Here is a 25,532-nt window from a genome sequence, read left to right on the forward strand (position 1 = left end):
AACTTTGTTCTGCACCATTAATGCCAGACAACAGAACTTCACTAGGGCTTTCCTGTTGACTCCTATTGGGCCCTACGCAGCCTCCAAACCCTTCTCAGCTCCTGGAGCTAACAGTTATTTCAGAAGGTGAGTCTCATGCCCCTTCATTTTCCCATCTTGCCACAGCACCGGTGGAAACAGATAGATAGAACTTCATTGTGATAATGTCCTTTGTACTTCTGGAGTTAAAGTGCTCAGGGCTAGATAAATGTGATAAATGGCAGAATAGTGGGTTACTGGGTGGTAGGATGACCAGATGTCCCGATTTTATAGGGACAGTCCCGATTTTTGGGTCTTTTTCTTATATAGGTTCCTATTACCCCCCACCCCCTGTCCTGATTTTTCACATTTACTGTCTGGTCACCCTACTGGGTGGTGATATTCATTAGTAGGGCTACGATTTTGTCACCCAGGTCATGGAGATCGTGAATTGAATAAAGTCTGTGAAACCAAGTGGATTTGCAACCTGGCATACGGGCTTGCAGTGCCACACAGGTTTGGCCCATCTGCCCCTCCATCAATAGGGAGCAGATAGGCCAGACCTAAGTGGTGCTGTGACCATATGTGCCAGGTTGCAATGCCCAGAGCGGGGAGCCAGGCTCAGACCCACAACACACACACACACACACACCAGGGCCGGCGCTTCCATTTAGGCGACCTAAGCGGTCGCCTAGGGCACCAGGATTTGGGGGGGGGTGGCATTTTGCCACCCTTGGCGGCAATTCAGCAGCGGGGGGGGGCCTTCCGCGCTCCAGGTCTTCGGCGGCAATTCTGCAGCGGGTCCTTCACTCGCTCCGGGACCCACCGCTGAAGTGCCCCGAAGACCAGGAGTGCAGAAGGACCTCCCCACCGCAGAATTGCCGACGATGACTGGGAGCGCGGAAGGACCCCCGCGTAGGGCGCCAAAAACCCTGGTGCCGCTCCTGACACACACATACACACACACACCTACCTACCTACCTACCTTTCAGCACCTTCTGGCCACTGGAGTGAAACTGCGGTGAAAAAATGTCAACAAGTGCAAGCAAGGTGGGAAATATTTGGTGACCTTTCTGTGACGTATCTATTTTTTCCTGCACCTTTGATATGAAATTTACTAAAAATTTCCATGCCAGAATTGTAGCCTTATCCATTAGTAATGTAGGAACTCAAATGAGATACATCTGATTTTTGCTACAGTCCTGTGGAGGAGTTTGATTTTGCTTTGTTAGCTGCAAACTGCCAATCAGAAGCATGCCATCTACTTTACGCTGAAATCCTAGCTTCCTACAAGGGAAGGTGTGCAAATTTAAATTAAAAAAAAAAAGTTAGAATTCAGTATCAGTCTTAAAGGGAAAGTTCTAACCTGAACTCCAGGTATATATGTGTGTGTATAGATATTTGTAATGTTAGAAGTAGTTTCAGACTTTACTTCTGTCCCCCTTGTATGCACATGACAATGTGGTTTGGAAAATCATATTTTCCTATTTTTAAAAAATCCTTTACTCTCCCCTGTTGCCATCTGAAAGAGCAGCACAGGGAACAGGGAAAACTGACCATAAGGAGAAATATGTAAAATTGATTACACTTAAAATGCTGTTAAAGGCATAAAGTAAACAAACTGAAAATAGAGGAAAAATACTTTTTCGTCTAATCACTTTCAGTTTTAGTAATCTTAGGTAATAATTGTAACTGTAATCAGCCAATCAATTTCCAACAGAAGTGTGGTTTGTATTTTTAATTATTTTTTTAAAATTCACAGTATCCCTTTAAAATATATATTGTTTAACTTTTGTTCCTTCCATGTTTGTGTAGAGAAATAGTCTATAGAAAATATGTAAAGTTGGTCACACAACTTTTTTTTTAAAAGTAGGGACTATGTATAATATGCAGCCAAACTTCCTAAAACTAATCAGTCTTGCATGATGAACTGACATTGTTGAAATCACCCTAGATTTATCATCATCAAACTGAACTCACCAGGATACAAAGCTAAAGATAAAAATATTACAGCCAGTAATAATTCATCTAATGTAAAAACAACTGTCTGAGGCAGTTCAGATACTACTAACTTCCTATGGTCTGATTAGACTTTTTTCATTTAGCTACGAAGAAGAAAGAACAGGAGAGAAAAATATGAACATTTTGTACTGTTTCACACCTATGCAAGCTCAGTGCCATTTAAAATAAAAGGAAAAGGGTGAAATCCTGAACTCAGTGAAATCAATGGGAGATTTAGGCAAAATTCCCAATGATTTCAATGGGACCAGGATTTCACCCAAACTATGGCTCTGTTTAATTTTTTTCCTTATAAAACAGCCCTTTTGAGTTTCTATATTGAACAACTGTTTTAATGGATTTACTCTCACCACACCTCTTGCCAGCCGCTGTCAAAGGTTTGCCTTGTTCTGATTAGTTGGATATTTGAAAGGGAAAAACAAAGTTATTCATCCATTAGTCATATTTTTCAAATGCTAGTTATTAACAAAGAATTATTGTTAAGGCTGCATTTAAAATGGATTAATTTTTGGTTTCTCTTTTTCTCTCTCTGTATATACAAATTTCACGTTTAAAATCAAAAGCAATGAAAAGCACTAAATTCCCTTTTAAAATATCCCTGCATCACACTAGCATTTTTTTTCAAAGTAACATAAAATGTAAATTCATCTTTGGGCCAGACACTTATAGAAAGCATCTGTAAAATTAAACTTCCAATTCTTCATTGTGGATCCTTGCACTTCTTGCTTGTTAAGGGCTAATAAAAATCCCAAGGAAGTGTCAATATGCAAAGCTGATGACATATTAACAATAATTGCCTGGCAAGAATGATTGTTTTATTTCTCTCTGTTTCTGCCTAGAGGTTAGAGCCAGGAACTGGGAATTTGAAGATCAGGGCAAGACACTAGTGCAGTGAAAGGAAGTGGAGCTGTTCTTTAGTATGAATACTGTATTGTAACTTGGTTACTGGGATGTTTACTGTAGGATTATGTTGATTTAGTTTTTGTTGGAAAAAACACACAGGAAGTCAACTGAAATATTCCTATGGACTTCTGTGGGCTTTGGACAGGTCCTAAATGGCCTGATCTCCAGAAGTGCTGAGAATTTACAATGCTGATGAAATACCCGGGAGCTGTGGATGCTTGGAACGTTGAAAATCAGCCTACATTAATTTCAGTCCCTCAATAATAGTGTGGTAAATAACCGTGGGGTACAAAACTTGTAAGTGTTGGCTTTTATCCCTAGATGTACAGTCCGGATAATAATTCTTACTCGTCCATGTAAAGCACTTTGAGATCCTTGGTTGAAAGGTCCTCTCAATAAAAGCATTATTCTATATAAAACTGTGAGTATGTAACTGAAAATACACACAATCTACTATGCACCTATGCAAACAATCTTATTTTTCCAAAGAGGTTTCCTTGTATAGACTTCACTTGAAAATTAGCACTCTCATGAGATCAGGATAAAGATAATTGAATGTAACATTAAACTGATGACTGATGTTTGGCAGGTATTGCTAATGCTATTTCACTCGTTAGTTATGAAGAATTCCTGCTTTATACTAAGTAACACAGCAGTGTTTTTCAATTTCTTCTTTTGCACAGTTGCCATAATCCATAAATAATTGTTTAAACATGTCATCAGCATCATTTGTCATTTGCCCCAGGCCATTAGGAAATGGTGTCAAGGAGAAAAAGCTGAACAGCAATATGGTCCTTCTTTGGATTTTGTATCCAGTTTCCAAATATTCATCAGTAAAGGAGAAGATGCTGACAGAGAAAAATGTATCAAGAGCTTTCTGCCTAAAGTCATTCAATTTCCTATTGCAGTGCAGGAAAGTGGCTATACTTACAGATGGGTGTATTCTTTCACAACATGAAAACATGACACTATATTATCAGTGCTGAAATGTAAAGAGCAGTGGTTATTTAGCACCTGGCTCCCACCAGCAGGCTGACAACTCAGAGAAATGAAAATGGTACATGTACATTGTTAGACAGCAAGAAATAAACAAGCTACTCAATATCCACTCCCTGTAAGAGGGAAGCATCTAGCTCACAATCTATACATAGAATGCTGACAATCTACTTCCCCTCTGGGGGCGAGGAGGAAGGACAGTAAACAAACGGTTATTTGCTCTTACCTTGCTGCAACCTGGTGATGCTTCTGCTGTCTAGTCTGAGAATGAGAGTACAGGAACCAGTGCAGCGGCTTATTGCTGCATTGGATTACTCAAACTATGTATTTAGTAATTAGACAGTCAGGCATTTGTTAGCTAGATGAGCTATAAATACCCTATCTCCAAAGAACCAGCCATCTACAGGAGATAAGAACCACAACACCTCAGTGCAGCCAGCCTTTTAAGGCAGCGTAATTACAGTAGCACAAGACCTGTAATGGAAAGGAACTGCCCTGCTCTTAGCAACCCCCATCCCTTTGTTCTGTTTAATTTGGGGACAGCTGAGCTTTATATATACTTACCCATCTGTGTAAAGTGCTTTGAGATCCTCAGGACGTTACACTACTTAACTATTAGTATGTTATTATAAATATCTGAACAATAAAAAAGCCTAATTAAGTTTTTATTTATCACATGAGATCTTAAGGCTTATTAAAGACATTTAGGAAGTATCTATTAGTCTATGTATATAACAGAATTTCAGTTCCTTTAAGTAATCTAGCTAGGGTATATGGCCCCACTGCCATAGAATCTGAACACCTCACAGTCTATAATAGATTTACCTTCATAACACCTCTGTAGCTAGGAAACTCCTATACGTCCCACTTTACAAATGGGAAACGGAGATGAAGTTATTATGCAGTTAGCATGCAGGCGAGTTAGTATGCAGCAGCTGGGGTGTAAATCTAAAGTGTACTAGCCTGCTGTGAACTAACTGGCCGTGTGGCCCCGACTATCATGCACTAAAAGTCCATAGTGCACAGCAGCTCTAAGCACACTACGATCAGGAATTCGGATCGACATGGACAGTTAGTATGCAGCAGGCTAGTACACCGTGCACTGTAGATTTATATCTTAGCTTGCCAGGTACTAACAACTCTCTGTATAAACAAGCTTTAAGTGACTTGCTCAAGGTCACACAGTAAGTCTGTGCCAGAATTGAATTGAAATGAACCAAATCCCAGCTAGCTCCCTAACCACTGGATTATCCTTCCTTTCTAATGAAGTTGTTACATCAGTTTAAAGAAATATCATGCATTTAGGGAACTAAAGACCTATTGTATAATCACAGAGATTAGAGATGGAAACCATTAGATAGGCCTCAGTCAGGGTAAAGCCCTGAGCCTGTTCAGAGCCTCGTTGACTTCAGTAGGGGCTGTGTACAGGTGCCGGGATCTACCCATGCAGTTCTCAGGGCAGGCCGGGCACTATAGCCCATCCCGTTGCCAATGCAATATACCTACATCACTGTGATGATAGGACAGTTGCCCCAGAGTTCATAGATTCCAAGGCCAGAAGGGGTCATTGTGATCATCTAGTCTAGTCTAATGCAGAGCTTTTAGGAAAAATATATCCGATCTTGATTTAAAAATGATCAGTGATGGAAAATCTACCGCAACCCTTAGTAAATTGTTCTGAAGATTAATTACTCTCACCATTAAAAATGTATGCCTCAGTTCTAGTCTGAATTTGTCTAGCTTCAACTTCCAGCCATTGGATCATGTTATACCTTTCTCTGCTAAATTAAAAAGCACATTATTCAATATTTGTTCCCCATGTAGGTACTTATAGACTGTAATCAAGTCACTCCTTAACCTTCTCTTTGTTAAGCTAAATAGACGGAGCTCCTTGAGTCTATCGCATGTTTTCTAATCCTTTAATCATTCTTGTGGCTCGTCCCTTAACCCCTTCCAATTAATCAACATCCTTCTTGAGTTGTGGGCACCAGAACTGGGCACAACATTCAAGCAGCAGTTGCCAAATACAGAAGTAAAATAACCTCTCTACTCCTACTCAAGATTGTCCTGTTTATGCATCCCAGGATCACATTAGCTCTTTTGGCCACAGAGTCACACTGGCAGCTCCTGTTCAGCTGATTATCCACCTCCGCAAATCTTTTTCAAAGTCACTGCTTCCAGGATAGAGTCCCTCATCCTGTAAGTATGGCCTACATTCTTGGTTCTTAGTTAAATATGTTTACATTTAGCCGTATTAAAACACATATTGTTTGCTTGCGCCCTGTTTACCAAGTGATCCAAATTGTTCTGAATCAGTGATCTGTTCTCGTCATGATTTACCACTCTCCCAATTTTTGTGTCATCTGCAAATTTTATCAGTGACGATTTTATGTTTTCTTCAGATCATTGGTAATAATGTTAAATAGCATAGGGCCAAGAACCCATTCCTGTGGAATCCCACTGGAAATGCACCCACTCGATGACGATTCCCCATTTACAACTACATTTTGAGACCAAAGTTGAAGTTAGCTTCCCATATTAAGCCCGATTTTGAAAGCTCACCATAACTTCCAGTCACAGGATGACACTGGCCCTTTAAGAGGGAAGAGGCCAGTGTCCTGGGGTACGTCTTCACTACCTGCTGTATCGGCGGGTAGCAATCGATTTATCTGGGATCGATATATCGCGTCTCGTTAAGACGCAATATATCGATCCCCGAACGCGCTCACCGTCGACTCCGGAACTCCACCAGGGCGAGCGGCGGTAGCACAGTCGACGGGGGAGCCGCGGCCGTCGATCCCGCGCCGTCTGGACCCCAGGTAATTCGAAGTTGCGTATCTTGGATCGATTTCTCCCCCCCCCCAGTGTAGATCAGCCCCTGGACTAGTAAACTGACCCCAATTGGTCTTAAAAGCCATTGAGCCATTGAGGGGAGAGATCAGAACGTGAGAGCTGCCAGAGACCAGAAGACAGTAGGCAGTCCTGAAGGAAGCTGTAAGTGTGGGGGAAGGCAGGAGAACAATAAGAGGGATTGCTTGCTGACCTCCCCAAGCCAGAGATCCAGGGCCTGATAGCTGGTGAGGGCAGAAGGCAGCAGAGAGAGTCGCCTGCTGACTTTGAAGCCAAAGCAGAGGGTTGAAGACAGAGGGAGCAGTGAAGGGCTTGCCTGCTGATGTTTCCATGCTGGAGCCAGGTGGAGCCAGGGACCAGTGGAAAGGACTGCCAGTTGGCCCACCTGAGACAAAAGGTTAATGGAACCGGAAGTTAATGGATGGTCTCGTGGGAAGGAGGCACTATCAGCAGAGGTTCCAGCTGGGAAGAGCAGGGTTTCACTTGGGATTGGCTGTCCTGGCAGAAGGAGACCAAAGAGGAGCCCAGATGTGGCACGAGACACCAGAACTACAGGCACTGGGTGTGATAAATAGAGTCTCATTTGGGGCTTTTGTCAGTGAAATAAACTGGCCCAAAGGAGGGGAATTCCTGAAGCGAGAGAGCTTGCATGGAGTTACTGGGGACTGGAAAGGAGGGAAAATGAGGTAGATGCACCTGTTCTGTCACAAGAGGCTGCTCCAGGAGGAGTCACCCTGTAACACATCCCCCCAAAAGAAACCAGTTTGGGGATTTGATAATATCACAAACCACATGCCAGGTTTTCTGAAAAGTTGAACCTAAACTGAGTTTTGAGCAAGAGGGGGCGAGTTAAGGTTTGGATGGAACTATGCTAGGCGGTATGGTTTTGACCCCAAACCAATCAAAGCTTGGTATTCTGGGTTTCATTCTAACACAAGAGCTCAAAACAAAATATTCCCTAGCATGCCAAGTAATGCAAATTGTCACACGAATAAAGTTTGCTGGAACTTTCGCACAGCTGTTTCCTAGGAGTTGTCCATATAAATCCCCCACTTTCAGGCATCATGACAAGGAGCATGATCTGAAAACTTAGATTAGGGATGGGAGAACTATCCCATGGCTTCCTAATGAAAACATTCTTCATCACAGAGTTAGCAGCCTTGTGCCACATGTTACTGTAGCTACTGTGTAAACAGTCCTTTCTCATTTCCCAGAACAATAAACAGTTATGAAAAGCTGTATAAGCATCAAGAATGCAGCAGTTAGGACATGTTTTTGGACAGCTCTGGAAAGCCTCAACCTTTCACATTAGCCAATTTTTTGTTTTAGTTATTCAAAGGTCCCAGCTACACTATAAAAATAAGCTGGATGAAACATGTATGCAGTGTTGATTATAGCCATGTTGGGCCCAGGATATTAGACCTGAAGAAGAGCTCTGTGTAAGCTCAAAAGCTTCTCTCTCTCTCCCTCCAACAGAAGCTTGGCCAATAAAAGATATTACCTCATCCATTCTGTCTCTGGTTGTCCCCAACACAGTTTCATCTTTCGGTGTGTTTTCATGATGCTCCTGAATCACATTAAATTCCCAGGCTTTAGCGTGATTTACAGGGCACACTTAGGTCCCATGTATACTACAAATGGAACCATGCTGGCGACAAGCATGCTGTAATTTAGTCTCCTGAACCAGTTCATCTGATAGCACAGACAAGACCTAAGATGCAATGGTAAAATTGAAATACAAACATACCAGTCTCTGTAAAAAATGTAAATCATGCATCTTTTGTCATGACTATTAGTAATAACTGGGGGAAAATATATTTTACTAACCTGTCGAAGTATTTTTCCAACTAGAATTTTGTGGTTGGCACCCCTGGTTTAAACTAATTCTGCTTCATTTTGGGGTATTCCATGATGAATCATTAGAGAATACTGGAGGAAAAAAGGTTTTTTTTTGACAGAGTGCTAAAACATCTATATAACCTCAAGGATCTGGGCCTGATTCTCCTCTCACTAATGCTGATAAAAATGGAGTGACGTCACTGAATAGGAGTGGGAGGCGACTCAGAGCACGTCTTCACGAGCAATGTTCAAGCGCTGCCTCAGCCAGGGCCGGCTCCAAGCACCAGCCCACCAAGCTTGTGCTTGGGGCGGCACCTGAAGGAGGGCGGCGCGGCGAGGCGCGGTGCTCTGGCTCCGGCCGCCGGGGAGAGCGGAGCCGCAGTGGGCTCGCTGCCCTCCCCCGGCGCTCTGGCCACCGGGGAGAGTGGAGCCCCGGCTGGCTCGCCGCCAGGGAAAGCGGAGCCGCGGCGGGCTCACCGCCCTTCTCCCGGCCAGGCTCTCCGCCCTCCTCCCAGGGCTCCGGCCGCCAGCGGAGCCGCGACGGGCTCGCCGCCCTCCCCCCAGCTCTCCGGCCGGTCGGGGAGAGCGGACTGCAGCCGGACTCGGCGCCCTCCCCTGCCGCGCTCCGGGGGCAGGGGGGAGGCTTTTTTTTGCCTTGGACGGCAAAAAAGCCAGAGCCGGCCCTGGCCGCAGCAGCACTTTAACGTGGCTGTGTAGTCGCAGCACCAGCGCTGGGAGAGAGCTGTAAAAAACCCACCTCCACGAGGGGAGTAGCTACCAGCCACTTGTCTACACGGCCACTTTACAGCGCTGAAACTTGCAGGGCTCTGGGGGGTGTTTTTTCACACCCCTGAGAAAAAAAGTTGCAGCACTGTAAAGTGCCAGTGTAGACAAGGCCTCAGACTCATGAGCTACTTTGCCTGAGTTCGAGCGCAAAATGATCACATGTTAATGATGTAGAACACGGGTCGGCGACCTTTCAGAAGTGCTGTGCCGAGTCTTCATTTATTCACTCTAATTTAAGGTTTCGCGTGCCAGTCATACATTTTAACATTTTTAGAAGGTCTCTTTCTATAAGTCTATAATATATAGCTAAACTATTGTATGTAAAGTAAAAAAGGTTTTTAAAATGTTTAAGAAGCTTCATTTAAAATTAATTAAAATGCAGAGCCCCCCGGACTGGTGGCCAGGACCTGGGCAGTGTGAGTGCCACTGAAAATCAGCTTGTGTGCCGCCTTCGGCATGCCATAGGTTGCCTACCCCTGATGTAGAAGATGTATCTGAATGTGTATTTTTAGGAGGCAAGCACTACAGGAAAACAAACTCCAATATGCATGTCAACTATCGAGGACGTGTCCAGGCAACAGCAGGTGTTGGTATTAGAATTTCTCTGCTGTTTAACTAAAGAAACAAATTGCAACTTAAAGCACAGTAACCCTGCTGCAAACAGTGGACCTGTGCAGTCTAACCTCATTTTAAATCTCAAGGCCCTACTGCGCATCTATTAAAGAGAACTGGAAGTTTTGTCACAGACATCAGTAGAAGCAGGCTCTGGCCCTCATTTTGTGCAAGTCATGGAAGCCTATAGAGCTGAGGCATATAGGAAGAATGTAAATCTGAAATAAGGTCAGCTCTGTGTAAGCTCATAAGCTTGTCTATCTCACCAACAGAAGTTGGTCCAATAAAAAATATTAATGCAGCCACCTTGTCTCTCTAATATCCTGGGACCGACATGGCTACAACAACATGGCATAAATCTGAAATAAGCAGCTTTAACAAACAAAGTCGCATTAAACTGCATTGATACTACATTTCCCAAAGGAAGAGCTTTTCTGAAAGATATTCATGGGAATTTGACCTCACTGTCCTGACATTTGTGTTCAGAGTAGGTAGCACAGAGGATTAAAAACTGCATTGTGATGTTGCTGAGCCCTTAATCTAATTTTGCAGATTTAAAGATAGGCAGTGTACATGCGATATGGACTGTTCGGGACTTGATGGCAGAGCTAGTCATGAAGAGGGAAGCTATGGAGATTTCACTGGTAATCAATATATTTTGAACACTTTTCATTCAGTTACATGAATGATGGGATTAGAATTTTCTGAGACAAACTAGGGATTCAGATGTGTTAGAAAGCCCTCAGCGTTGGCCCTTGTTGGTTTGTTCTTATCTTTTGTAATCATATTGCTAGTGCTTTGCTATCAGTATTTCAATTTCAGATAAAAAATCTGCATTAGAAACATCACAAACAGCTCCTTGCAACTGGAGTCAGAATGTTAACACAGACTGACTGCCACACCCCCTGATTTTCACGTGGCCTTTTCCTATGTTACAAATATTGATTTAAGTAAAACTGCATCTATGTGAGGCCAGCTCACTCCCATCTATGGGCAGGGTGACCAGGTGTCCGGTTTTCGACCAGAACACCTGGTTGAAAAGAGACCCTGGCGGCTCTGCTCAGCACCACCGACCAGGCTGTTAAAAGTCCCTACCTGTCCTGGCTCCGGAAGCAGCCACAGGTCCGGCTCCTAGGCAGGAGGGGAGGGGGAGCACGGGGATCCATGTGCTGCCCCCACCCCAAGCACTGGCTCTGCACTCCCATTGGCTGGTTCCCAGAGCTGTTGGCTGTTTCCAGGGTGCACGCAGCATGGTGCCAGGACAGGCAGGCGGTCTGCTTAGGCCCCTCCTCTGCGCCACTGACTGGGAGCCGCACAAAGTAAGCCCATGCCCCAACCTTGAGCCCCAACCACCTGCCTCAGCCCTGAGCCCCTCCCCAAACCCGGAGCACCCTCCTGCATTCCGAATCCCTTGGCTCCACCCCCCCAACCTGGAGCCCCCTCCTGCACCCCAAACTCCTCATTCCCAGCCCCACTCCAGAGCCCACACCTCCAGCTGGAGCTCTCACCCCCTCCCGCACCCCAATTCCCTGCCCCAGCCCAGAGACCCCTACCGCAGCCCTGAACTCCTCATTTCTGGCCCCACCCCAGAACCCGCACCCCCAATTAGAGCCCTCACCCCGTCCCGCACCACAATCCCCTGTCCCAGCCCACTGAAAGTGATTGACAGTGGGGGAGAGCAAGTCACCGAGGGAAGGGGCGGGGCAGTGGCCTTGGCGGAAAGGGCGGGGCTAGGGTGTTCAGTTTTGTTCGACTAGAAAGTTGGCAACCCTACCTATGAGTAAACCTGTGGCAGGCAGGATTCAGTCTCCAAAGCCTATGGCTCTCAGGGCCATCTGTACTGAGGGCCTGGGCCTATACACTGTCTCTAAGGGTCTGGATCAGGCTCCCTTTTTGCTCCTCCGGGTGCTGCTTTCCCTACAGCCCATCACCACTTCCAGTGGATTCTATGGAATAGAGGGGCTGCATGGAAAGTGTGAGGCACCATTCTATGAAACAATAAATGTCTGTGATTTCGGAGCCATTCCTTTAGGCTCCTCTGTCCTGCTCCAGAGTTTGTGTACACAAGAATCCAGGGGCCAAATATTTTCTGAACATAAACAAAGATGGAAGGGCAGGCATAATTTCTTCTTCACTGCTACATTTATCTGCCCAGCAAATGCCATAACTTATAAAGGCCCCTGCTCAGCAACTGTCCCCTGGCCCTGGCCTTTACTGTGGTGGTTGAAATGCTTGCTCGTTCTGGTGTAGTTGCTGTTTTTGGATCTTCCTAATACTTCTTCAATCCAAATCTAAATCCATCCTCATAATCCACCAGACTAAATCCCGATTAATCTAAACAGGTTTCATTTAACAGCATGCTTAGATATAATTATCTGCTGGTTCCAACAGCAAAAGTATCCAAGTAACTGACTGAATCCTAAATACAGAGGGGAAGTTAATTCGAATGGTCCATTTACACTCCTATGCTGCAAGACACCAGCCTGCTTACATTAATCTGCACATATTTCAGTAGCTAATTCTGCTGGTGAGCATGAGTGTGCACACACCAGAAATTTTCTGCTTTTAGGACTCCTTAAGAGAATATTCAATTTATCAGCTAGTAAATTTAATTGTGGGATGCATAGCTCAGTATGATGGGCATAGGACTAAGAGTCAGGAATTCCTAATTTCTAAACCAAATTATCTTAGTTTGCAAATTCAGACAGACAGAGAGCTGTCTTACTTTACCCATGTAAAGCACAATACACACTTAAGGCAATATATAGAGAATTTTAGCCTAAATGATTAAACTTTGGCTGTTATAAAACAGAGTCTTATAATGGAAAGTGTTAGGCAACCTTAACCACAGCAAAATATTTGTGAGACTTTATCAGATTTGTATTAGCAGTTCTGTCTGTCCTAGACAATAATCATCCTATTTACAAATATTGCACTGTAGTGACTTTGTTATCCTACCTAGGGACATAGTCGATAAGAATTAATCTTCAGTTGTAAAGTTAATATGACATTTATTACCTTCAAAGATATTTCACAAAATGATGCTTTACTAGAAACTACAAAGCACAGGAGGGAGTCATGGTGACTTAGCTTACCATAAATATTCACCGAAACTTCTCAACAAAATGTGTAAGGACAGTATCATCTCCACACAGAATGAAACAGAACAATAAAATCTCTAAGCTCAGTATTCCCTTCGTGCTGCCATAGCCTGGATGTATATGCAGTGGTTCAGTTTTGCTTGCTGCAAACACATGTATGTGATTTGAAACAAGCATGGGAATATTAAAAAGTTCTGTCTGAAAGCAGCAACTGTTGCCTTTATGTCCAATTTTGTTTTATATGCTCCCCATGGAGACACAATCAACCACATAACTGGTAACCCAATCCCTGGCAGTGGTTTGCTCCAGTGTTGTTAGAAGTGTGGTCCAGCCTGTGCTCATAGTGCTATGCCCCTTTTAGTCCAGTTAGCACAATGTGTGGAATTTCACTTGAGAGCCTAACTTAGATATGTAAGTGCGATAAATAAAGTGTGGGGGGAGCTCCCTTTTATGGACACCCAGCCAGCCAATTAGCTATAAAGTCCCTCTTGGTGGCGGCTTGCTTTACCTGTAAAGGGTTAAAAGGTCCCCAGGTAAAGGAAAGGGAGTGGGCACCTGACCAAAAGAGCCAATGGGAAGGCTAGAACTTTTTAAAATGGGAAAAAAGCTTTCCCTTTGTCTTTCCATTGTTCTCTCTGGGCTGGAAGGACAGAGCAGCAATGTTGTAAGCAGCTTTAAGCCAGGTATGATCATAAATCATCAGATCATGCCTAGAACTACATATCTGAACTCCAAGTGTATAAGTAGATCAGAATGTTTAGCTAGATGCAATCAGGTTTATTTCTGTTTATTTTTTAAGGCTTGTGGATCTCCTCTGTGCTAACCCCAGATACTTTTGTTTGCTTGTAACCTTTAAGCAGAACCCCCAAGAAAACTATTTTGAATGCTTAATTTTTGGAATTGCTCTTTTAAAATCTAGCAAAATCCTAAATTCCAAATGTATTTTCTTTCTTTTTTGTTTTTAATAAAATTTACCTTTTTAAAGAACTGGATTGGATTTTTGGTATCCTAAGAGTTAGTTGGGGGCAACAGCTAATTTCCTTCGTTTTCTTTCTCCGCTCTTCCCTAGAGAGGGTGGGGCGGGTGAAAGGGCTTGAGGGTACCCCTCAGGGAGGAATTCCCAAGTGTTCCTTCCCGAGTCCTAGGGGTTTTTTTTGCATTTAGGGGGTGGCAGCATTTACCAAGCCAAGGTCAGAGAAGAGCTGTAACCTTGGAAGTTTAATACAAGCCTGGAGAGGCCAGTATTAATTTTTAGAATCCTTGAGGGCCCCCACCTTCTGTACTCCGTGACAGAGTGGGGATTCAGCCTTGACAGTAAATAAGAGACATAATGCATGACAAACTTCACGCTCAGGGCATATCCCTTCTCGGCTCCCACAAGTTACCATGACGAGGCTCAAACTTTTTTGTAAAAATCCCAGCTTTTTTTCTTTTCTCATACACAAAATAGAGGAGTCTTTAATTTTTATGGCATTTTTGCTATTTCGAGGTTTTTCTTTGAATAGGGCACAACATTTTTGATCTTTGGCGTTCAGAGGTGTGTACATCATCAAAAATGTCATGCTGCCCATAAGACCTCATTCATTTCTAGTATTTTGGAAAGAAAACTATTCCTTGCACTTCTCATACGACAGTTAATCCACAAATGTATTTTCATGCTTATAACTCCTTAGAAAGGTTTTTTTAAAAATAAAAAGATTTAGTAGTTTCTAAATAGGTCTGTGATCTAGCTTTCATTTAAGAACCATGATGGATTTATTCAGCTTATTCAGTGTTGAAAAACATCAACATATAGCACAATGGCTATAACACAACATATAGCACAATGGCTCCTAGGAGCTCCAGTTCTGAATAATAGAAAATAATTAATAATTAACAATAACAAACGTAGCATCTAGAACAAATAACTTTGACACCCCTCTGCTACTTCTGTCCTGTTATCTGAAAGCAAAGCACACAGCTAAGAATATTCAAATAGCTTTCTGGTTTTCACATTGCTGGGAAGATAACATATTGCTTGTTTTTCCACTCTTCTAAGTCTATATTATGGGGCTTGTCAACACAAACATTTAGCCCATGGCAAACTGGGGTGTGAATCTACCCTGTCCTTGCTGCCACGGTCTAAGTGTGCTTGTGGACCCTCCTGATGCACACTAACCGTTTATTGGTGCACATTAGTCTACTCCCGCTTCAAGGCAGAGTAGATCAAAGTGCAATAATGAACTGTCAGTGCATGTCAGCAGGGTCCACATTGATACAGTGCATGACAGGCTAGTGCAGGATAGATTCACTCCCCAGCCTACTGTGATCTAAATGTTCACGTAGACAAGCCCATAATGTAAAAAGAAAGTAACTGGAGCTCCATGTTTGAGGAGGGTGGTGCACTAGGTTTTTTCTCACTCAAGACTTGTATTCCAATTCCGAGTAGGTCACAAATTCATATGAATGTGGTGGCCATATCCTAATTCCCATTTATGTACATCACAAAACCATCAGTCATCAACATCCAACTTAAACTAATCTATAGGCTGCTTTAGCCTATAATAATAATTCTTTCTTTGAGGATTTTCAGGGTCCATCACCACTGTGTTCCTCTCATCACATCCTGTCCCTTGGGCTCTCAACAACCCACAGCGATAAGCCCTGCAGTCACCTTTCCTCTAACTTCCTTTCCATCCTGGACACTCTAGATGTCTCGCAGTCAGTCAACTCGCCCATCTACTCCAGGGTCACATACTCAACCCACTCCTCTCAATCTCTTCCTAGCCTTGCCATCATTGTTTCTAATCTGGCTATTAACAAACATTCCCTCATCAGAGCTGCACTTCTTTTCTTAGCCTAATGCCTCCCCCCCACATCTGTCTCATTTTTACTATAGCTCCCTAAAACACCTTAGACCTCTCACTTTTCAATCTAGTTGGCATGGGCCCGCAAACCCAAACTAGAATTTGTTATCTCTTGCAGCTATTTAACAGCTCTCAGTGATGCTGGAACATTTCTGTGTCATCCTAGCAGACATCCTATGGAACATCCATTCAAATCAATAAATCTCCAAGGCACACCAAATATGGCGAACACCCAAAGCTAAGGGCAATTGCTTAACCTCGCTGGAACAACTGTCCACAAGAATGCAGAAAATTTGCAAGGGCATTTAATTTTTGAACATAACCATTTAATACTTCAGTTATGCTAGAGAGTAGAAGTTCTCTCTCTGAGCTGTTATTTTGCTGTCTGGCTCCATTCTCAACAAGAGGGCAATGCCTCGGTTTAACTTGTAAAGGTCAAATTCACAACCAGAAAAAGATCATTTTTTCAGAAAGAAAACTTAAATTCCGTACATTTCTGAAAAAAAAAAAATCACCTCAGTACTGTGGCTCCATAGCCCCAATTCTGTGCTGTGGCTGAGCTGAGCGTGACCCAGCTCCGGGGAAGAGGCAAACGTGGCTCTGTGCAGACCATCCACTGCAGCCGAAACAGTGGAGAAGCCTCTGAAGTAGAGATATGAAGTTCTCCCTGTTTTTCTAGCTGCCAGGAGACACTGCTCGATAGCTCTAGCCTTTGCCTCCAGTGCCCTTTGAGAAGACAGGAATGTAAAGCAGAGGCTAGATCTGATGCTGTTTCCCCTCTGGACAAGCAGCAGCTTCTGCACTCCTTCCCTGGCATAGCGCAATGCCAGATCTATGCTGAGCCGATGGCAGCTGGCAGGTGGGCAACCAGGCGCAGAGATCCCTTTGCTTTACAGAAAAGTTATATGGAATTCATAAGGATAAAATCCTTGGGGGTTTTAGAGCAATTTAATGTGGTTCTACAGCAGTTACTCTAAACACAACTAAAACTGAATAGAGTGATGTTGGGGATATAGGTTTGTCAAAACATCTTACAGAGTTCTAGAGAAGAGATGTAGCTCTGCGTTCACTTCCACCAGATGGTTCCAAAAGCCCACAGAAAGTTATCATTTTCTATCATATCTGATAGGACCTTGCTCCCTTTGACCAAAATAAGAGCCTTGGTAAGTGGTCATCTGAAGCAGTCAGTTAGCTCAGGTGCTCTTTCCATTTTCAGTGTTTTACCAGGGTTTCCTCAAGTTGCTATGATGGATTTTCTTGGTAACAGGAAAACAGGCAGGCCTGATGCTTCCCCACTCAGTTTTTCCATCTGCTTCCTCTCAGCTTTGGCTTCCACCAATAATCAAGGTCTCTTTAGAAAAAAGACACTCATGTTTAAGAATTAAGCAGAGAAGCCAACAAAATTGTCTCCCTCCAAGCATTTACCCTGTTGCTCATGTCAAGGGAAATTTATAACAAACTGCACTATCTCACCAGTGTTACTCTGGCTTGCACAGGGTTTCCAGAGTGAGTTTCCTCCCTAACTTCCAAAAATCTTGAAAAGCTAGCAGATCTGATTGCTCAGGCTTTAGTCACAGTTTTATGGATTTTACAGCCAGAAGACAATGTGATTATCTAGACTGACTTCCTGTGTAACATAGGCTGTAGAACACCATCCAGTAATTCCTGCATCCAACCCCCATAACTTGTGGTTCCAAATCACAGATTGATTTGTGGACTCACTTGACACAAGACAAACTAGCTCACTGGAGTGAAAGCAGGCACCAAACAACCAAGGGCATCCCAAATGACACTATAATAAACATGCCAACTGTTAAGATAATGCCACTGGGATCAGTGCTGGGTCCCAGGCTATATCTTTACATTCCTTATATAAAAAATTGGCCAGTGACACTGAAAGTTACACGTTCATGCCTGCTGTTGGTACCAAATTTAGAAAAACTGCAACCCGTGATGAACACTACAGTCATACAGAACTACTGTGATTTAATTGAAAGGGCTGCTAAATGGCAATTGTAGCGTGAACACAGATACTGAACCCAGAGCAATGAACTAGAAAGAATAAAACTTTAAGAGAATTTCCAGTCAGAGAAGTTATTTTGGATTTATTACTTTGCTAAAGACTTTCACTGTTGCTTGGAATAAAAGCAAATGGGACTGTAGACTGGATTGTAGTAAACACCTATGTAAACTAAACCCTTTGCACTAGAAGACAGCATGCATGGCAGCAAAGGAGTCAAGTGATTAAAGCAGGTTGGTATATTACTTTATAACTATTGCACTCCTATATTGAATATGAATGTTTGGATTTCCATTCCTCCTAAAGAGTGTAAGCCAAGATTTACAAAAGTGACTAATGATTTTGGTTGCCCCAATTTTTGGGTGCCCACTTTGAGACACATTAAAGGTGCCTGTCAGAGGGTTTTCTAAAATTTTAGCCCCTTTCAACTATCAAAAAAACTAAAAAAAGGGAGGAACCCAAAGGCTACATTAATGACAAATATCTAAAAACATCCATGGACTAGAAATAAGCCAAGTGGCTATAATTTAATTAAACGATCAGTTTAAACTGTCCGAGTGCAGCTTTTAGGCTTTGTGGAAAATATGAGCACAGATAATTGCATTAGCTGAGAATAATGAGCCAAATAGCAATGTAAGACTAGAAAGGCAGAATGTCCAGTATAATCCAAACTGCCAAATCCTGGGATTATGGCCCTTTGCTTGTCCTATCACGGACGGCTGAAGAATTCAAACCATAAATGTTTATTTTAAAATGGGCATCCAAAGGCACTTCTTGGGTCATTTGTTGCTGTTTCATATAATTGTGTCTGTTCCCTTAATACTCACTGATATTAGTCAAACCAGCATTTTATATTCCTTGAACAAAAGCCATTTGCAAGAGAAGAAAGAGTGCAAAACCTGGACTTTCTATTAACAAAATCTAGGTGATTTTACGTACACTTCAGGACTATTCCAGGACAAAGAGACCTGGTACATTTTACCTACTCTCAGCTGATTTTTTTCCCCCCACTGACATTGTGTATATTAGAAGATTGCTCAAAATTAAAAGATCTCTTGTGAGAAAGCAAGCTCTGCCTCTGAAATGACTGAAAGATTGGGCCCCAGATGGGCTCATTGAGAGTTAGATTGTAAGAGTACAATATGTTCTGAGTAATGCATAACATAATAATATATAGAGCTTTAATTATCTCATAGAACTGAAAGGTCATTGAGTCCAGCTCCCTGCCTTCACTAGCAGGACCAAGTACTGATTTTTTGCCCCAGATCCCTAAGTGGCCCCCTCAAGGATTGAATTTATAACCCTGGGTTTACCAAGCCAATGCTCAAACCACTGAGCTATCCCTCCCCCCATGTAGCTACGTTGCCCCAGGAGCAGACCAGAGAATGAATTGTGGCTGTCCGATGCACACAATACCCTCCATTGTTCCCACCTTCACTCCAGTGTGGGGAGTAACATACTACAATCTATATCAGTAGCCAATTACTGTTTCCTCCTTGCTGGTTCAGCAATGCTGGCTGGCATGTTGCAGGTACAGGAGGAGCCAGGGCGCTTTCCATTCCAATCCCAATCTGTTCACACCTGTGTGGATGGAGGGTGGGGAGTAGCAGCTCCATTAGGCCTGCTCTCCCCCTGCTCTTGGCAGATGTGAGCAGCCTCTATAGGGGAGAACAGTGGCATCTTTATGTTCCCTTACTTCCCTATTCACTTGTGTGTAGAGACAATCTTGTCTTTGGTTTTAGTGGTGGTGAAGGAAGGTATGTTTTAAGCAGTGGGATGATATGAAGGGAGCACTGGAGAGATTCTGTAGATCATCTGTTTAGTAGAACAGTCATTTGTGAAATAGGAAAATACATTTTTTTAAAAAAGTAGTGATATATGAAAACTATTTTTCAAATATATTGAAGGGGCCCTATCAATCCTGAAAGAGGATCATAAAAAAGCAGATGGAGGAGCATCCCATTGTTGTATGAGGAAATCCTACCCAGGAAAATAGAAAGGGACGTACAGTCTGGTAAGTCAAGTGTAAAAAGTGTAATTAGCCAGGCCAAAAAGGAATTTGAAGAGCAACTAGCAAAATACTCAAAAACTAACAGCAAGCAATTTTTTTAAGTACACCAGAAGCAGGAAGCTGCCAAACAATCAATGGGGGCACTGGACAATCGAGGTGCTAAAGGAGCACTCAAGGAAGACAAGGCCGCTGCAGAGAAGCTATAAGTTTCATGGGTTCATCAATGGCTATTACCGAGGATGGTCAGGGATGCAACTTTATGCTGGGTGTCCCTGAGCTCTGACTGCTAGAAGCAAGGAGTGTACGACAGGCAGGGCCTACTCTAGGTTTTTTGCCGCCCCAAGCAAAAAAAATGTTGGCCGCCCCTCCCCCCCCCGCCTTTCTTTTTTGGCTTTTACACATGTTTGCACTTTGCAATGTTTTTGTTTGTTTGTTTGTTTGTTTGTTCTGGGTTTTTTTGACTGTTTAAAATTAAAAAAACAATGAAAACAGAGAATTTGTAGTTAGTGAAATATAACAATTTCCTACGCGTGTACTCATTTCATTTTAACAAAATCACAATTACAAACACTGATACTGGTAATGTTAAAAGAATGCGTAATGCTATAGCAGTGTCTGGAGTGAAAAAATCATTTCTTGCTATAAATTCTAATGCTTTTAGAGGAGAAGTTTTAGGACTTAGCTCAGATAAAGCTATGTCTGGTTCAGACACAAGCAGCTGCCAGCAACTCCGGACCCAGAGAGGCAGCAGCACACACAGATTCCCCCTGTCCCATCACCCCAGCTTAGTGGAAATCGGGTACACGGGTGAGGGGACACCCCGCCATTAATCAGTGCCCCCCCCCTTTCAGAGCAGATAGAAGGACGCTCCCAGTCTGGAGTGGTCAGGGGCGACTCCAGGGATGAACGGAGGGCTGGGGGGGAGGGGGGGCAGGAACAGCAGCAGTTGCACACGTGGAGCAGGGTGAAGGAGGGGCTCCCCCTGCTCCAGAGCAGTCACCTGGCTCTGATGGCTGGTTGTCTAATTGCCCCCTGCAGCTCAGGTCTCTCCCCCTCCCCCACGCTGCTGCCTCCCTCAGCCAAGCAAGCCTCTCAGCAGCAGGTCAGGTGGGAATGCAAACCCTCTGCATGGCAGAATGCTGCCCCTGGAAATGTAACGCCCCAAGCACGTGCTTGCTTTGCTGGTGCCTAGAGCCGGTCCTTATGACAGGGGATGAATCACTTCATAATTGCCCTGTTCTGTTCATTCCCTCTGGGGCACCTGGCACTGGCCTCTGTTGGAGGACAGGATTCTGGGCTAGATGGACCATTGGTCTGACCCAGTATGGCTGTTCTGATTTTCTTAAATTAAAATATGTATTTTTCAACTGTTTTTAAAAGTCATTATGTGGTGCAGGTCTCTGTTAAATTTGGCTGTATGGCTCTAACGGGAGAAAACTCTCCATATGTGAAAGGTAACAAATTTTTTATTTTTCAAACATCAGTGGGCCAGTTTATATGGCCATTATTCACACCAGGAATCTGCACTATGGGGTTTATTCCAAATAGAAAAACAAGGCTTATTACAGCCAGAACTCAGGTTAATACAACTTGCTTAGGCTGGGTCCAAACTAAACAACGATAAGTCTTCTCTTAGAGAGAAGGCAGCTCAGAGAAGCTCTCCTGCCTGCTCTCCTCCTTCCCCATTGCCCTTTTATTTCCCTCACACCCCAGGGGGAACTGGCTGTAGACTGCCAGTTAGGTCATTAATAGCATTCCCCTGCAGGAACTCCTGCTGCTCATTTTGGATATCTGCTGGACTTCAGTAGTCAAAGCCCCCGCAGGCTGTTCCTCTCAGAAATCACAATGATAAGAAAAACATAATGTTAAAAATAATCCAGGCATTAGATTATGAGTTGCTGTGGAAGAAAACATGCTCCCACTTCTCTCCACCTAGCTACTTTCCTGGCTGTCTATTTGTAGGTGGAGAAATCAATGTATTTATTTTGCCAAGATGGAGGTGGAGAAATCAATGTATTTATTTTTCCTCCTGCAGCTTATATGATAAAACATTCCTGAAACAAGAGTCTGAAGATAGGAGTTGCCCAGCAGTTTTACCGTGTGATCCAAAACTCATTAAAGTCAGTGGAAAGACCTACACTGACTTAAAAAAACAACAAAAAACCCACCTTTGAATCAGGCCCTTACTGTGGCCATGTGCCAAACTAGTGACCCTTTCTAATTTCTATCTCCAGTGAGTGCTCAGATGCAGTATTTGAGATGAAACTTAGGTTTTCTTAGAAAAGCTGCATTGCACTGTAATTGTTTTCCCTGCTGGTAGAAATATGATTTATTACCTTCTCTTCATTGCAAGGGGGAACACACAAGCAGTAGTCATTATCTGGGAAGAGAAAGGGGCTGGCTTTCTTCCATAGGTTTTGGAGGATTTTGTTTTGTTTTTTTACTACCAGTGCGGAGCCTTCCACATGCCTTTGATTTTAATTTTAAAAGGTTAAAAATGCCTAGAACCTAAACAAAACTTATTTTTCAACCCATTTTTTAAAATTTATTTATTTACCTTTTTCCATTTGTTGAAAATTCTGAAAAATGTCATTTTCAGTTTGGATGGAATTGATTTGGTTTTTTGTTTATTTGTTTGTTTGTTTTACTTTCCAGTGAACCAAAAAATCAATTACTCTTCCAGTTCTACATAAGACCGCTATTGTTCACTGCCTTGAACTTTTTTTCAGGTCTTAAGATTTTCATACATGTAAAGTTAAATGAAGTCAACTGGCCGCTTGAAGTTACAGAGGTTCTTGTGGGCATTTCATGTTGCATAGAGTCAAAAGACAATTGTGGCTGCAAGGGTTATAAAAGTACCAAGGATTTATTTGTTGGAGTGTATTGCATTGTTCAACCCATTACAGGACATGCATCACAGCTGCACAATTCATTTATTTTGCAGCTCACTTTGCATTAATCAACCGGCATTATAAATGAGAATTCTAGGCAAAAAGAGGTCGAGTTTGGCATGTACCTGACAAGGTGATGCTGCCTTCCAGGGGCTGCCCATCTTGGTAGTGTTTCCCTTCCATTCCAGCAATAGTTTAGGGGCCACCATCTTGGCAAGTAGCAATGTTGCATATCTCCCCGATTGTCTTTTTGCCTTTCTGAACAGGACCCTTCTCTGTCTCGGAGTAATATCCTCCAGTGCAGGGATGGCCTGCAGGGGTGCAATCAATAACCTGCCTCTTGGGAAAGTCTCCCACTCCCTCACTCCCATACCCCTAAAATATTGTATATGGGTAATTTAAGGGGTATTATTTCATGGTTCAGGTAGCCCCAATAACTCAAAATGCCTCACTATCTCCAAGTGCACCGAGGCTGAAAAGAATGCAAGGCAATGGAATTCCAAAAGGGAGCATATTTGGAGAGAAGTAACATTTTAGCATTGTTGACATGGTGGTTAATATTGCTACTGGTTCCCCTGTTCTCCTAGCACCTGGCGTGGCATGGCCAACATGGACAGGAAGGTTATCAATAGCCAAGTGCCTGGCCAACCTTCCAGAGGAGAGAGGGCAAGGGAGGAGATGTTTGCTCACCTTATGAATGGGTCCCACCAGAAGGCAAAAATCCCAAAGGAATGGAGAGAAGCATTCATCCAGCAAGACAAGAAAGAGAGAGAGGAGGACAAAGAGCCTGCCAAGAAGCTGTTAAAGGAGCACATGGATCAACTGGCCACAGAAAGGGACTTGCAGGGAAGGATGTTGGACATGATGCAAACACAGACAAGTTTCCTGGAGAACATGGTTGCACTGTGCTCATGTGTAACACTCCAACATAGTCCTCTCCTGCAGCCAGATGAGAACACAGGGCATTGAGAACCTCCTTTCAGTCACACAGCTGCAGGACACAGACCGTTCCCAAGCCATCCCACCCCGCAAGACAAGGTGAACAGCTACCATCCCACCTATGGATCTTTTGTGCACAAACACGTTAGCTCTGCACTTTGGCTATTTCTGCACCATTTTAGTCGGTTTTGAGTTTGCACTGTCTTGTTAGGTGTCACAGCCATTTCTTTTTATTATTTATAATTGCACTCTGTTGAAAACTGTCATTAAGATAAGATTCATCTCTCCCCAATACCACCTGTTCTTAATAAAATCAATTCATTACATTGTAATCATTTTATTCATTTACATTCCTTTCATTCATCACATTCCATTGATTTGCCTCCTGTACATCCTGCTCTCAAAATACAAACACAACACTTCTGGCCCTTGGAACATTTGATAGAGGCCTCCTCTCCACCTCTGCCTCCCACCCCTCAGTGAGGCTCCCTCCCTTGCTGTCAAAGCGGTTGTGTAACACAAGCACCTGTAACACAAACCAGAGCTCTCTGAGAAGCCTCCATATTTGTCATGAAACACTGCCACCTTCTTTTCTGTCTTCCAAATCCATGCTCCCCAGTTAATCTACAGCCACTCTACTGACAGTTAAACAGTTCCTGTCTCCAAGTGTCCGGTAAAAGGGCCCCCAAGCCAGGGAAGACTGAGGTAAGTTGGATCTGCCAGAGTAACGACTGGAACACAACCCCATTAACGTCTCGAGTGGGTTTGAGGAAGCTAAAGTTCCATTTTTCATTGCATAAAAAAGGGGTGAGTTTCTAAAGAGCCTGGCATCATGGCCCTTTCCAGGCAACCCCTTAGGAATGTTAGTGAAGCTGCCATGGAGGTAAACCAGGCCTTGCATGAACATGAAGAAATTACACTTTCTGTTGATGAATGCCAAGGCCTGGGGGCAATGGAGGGCAAATACTAGGCTCGTGGATCCCATCCATGGTTCCTATATAATCCCAAGCATTCAACCCTATCAATAATAGAGGGGGAGGGATAGCTCAGTGGTTTGAGCATTGGCCTACTAAACCCAGGGTTGTGAGTTGATTCCTTAAGGGGGCCACCAAGAGGGATCTGGGGCAAAATCAGTACTTGGTCCTGCTAGTGAAGGCAGGGGGCTGGACTCAATGACCTTTCAGGGTCCCTTCCAGTTCTATGAGATAGGCATATCTCCATATTATTATTTTATTTATATGACAACAACAATTCTCTCAACAGCAGCACCCACCTCCATGAAAACAGCCCCAACAGCTGATTTACCAGCACAAAACTGGTTAGCTACTGAGCATTAGCAATAAAGGGTGAGCAGCTTCCAGCTGGCAATTACCACACACTTCTCCACACTGCAGGAGGAGGGGACTCTCCAGCTGGTGCTCCAGCTCCAGTGTGAGCTCTGTGCAGATTTCCAGGAACATAGCCACTCACATCCTGAAGTTCTGCAGACACTGCTGGTCATCCCAGGTCTGCAGCCCTAACCTGTCCCACCAGTCAGCGCTGCTTGGCCAGACCCAGAAGCAGCGCTCCATGGAAGCTGCTTCAGTAAAATGTCATGCAGGAGTAACTGTGTCCTCCGCCAGCGGTATCCATGTGGCCTCTTGGTGGTTATGGCGATGGCGATCTTCCATGTTCTCCAAAGCCACTCGCCTGCATGACTGC

The 25,532-nt window shown here is 43.6% G+C and overlaps 1 protein-coding gene and 1 long non-coding RNA gene across 4 annotated transcripts in view; one reads left to right on the forward strand and one right to left on the reverse strand.

Annotated features, from left to right (window-relative positions):
- The window catches only part of FHL2 (four and a half LIM domains 2), a 52,016-nt gene extending 47,738 nt beyond the window's left edge, over positions 1 to 4,278 (reverse strand). For all 3 annotated transcript variants that reach the window (XM_034758044.1, XM_034758047.1, XM_034758045.1), the window contains exon 1: positions 4,163 to 4,278. The gene's annotated coding sequence lies outside the window, so the exon portion shown is untranslated. The remainder of the gene's footprint in view (positions 1 to 4,162) is intronic.
- LOC117870738 lies at positions 1 to 24,155 on the forward strand. Its single transcript, XR_004644025.1, has 4 exons — positions 1 to 126; positions 16,089 to 18,223; positions 19,898 to 20,004; positions 23,480 to 24,155. It is a non-coding gene; the product is annotated as an uncharacterized LOC117870738 (long non-coding RNA).
- The last annotated feature ends 1,377 nt before the right edge of the window (positions 24,156 to 25,532 follow it).

The sequence above is a fragment of the Trachemys scripta genome, chromosome 1 (assembly GCF_013100865.1).
Source record: "Trachemys scripta elegans isolate TJP31775 chromosome 1, CAS_Tse_1.0, whole genome shotgun sequence".
Classification (NCBI taxonomy): Eukaryota; Metazoa; Chordata; order Testudines; family Emydidae; genus Trachemys; species Trachemys scripta.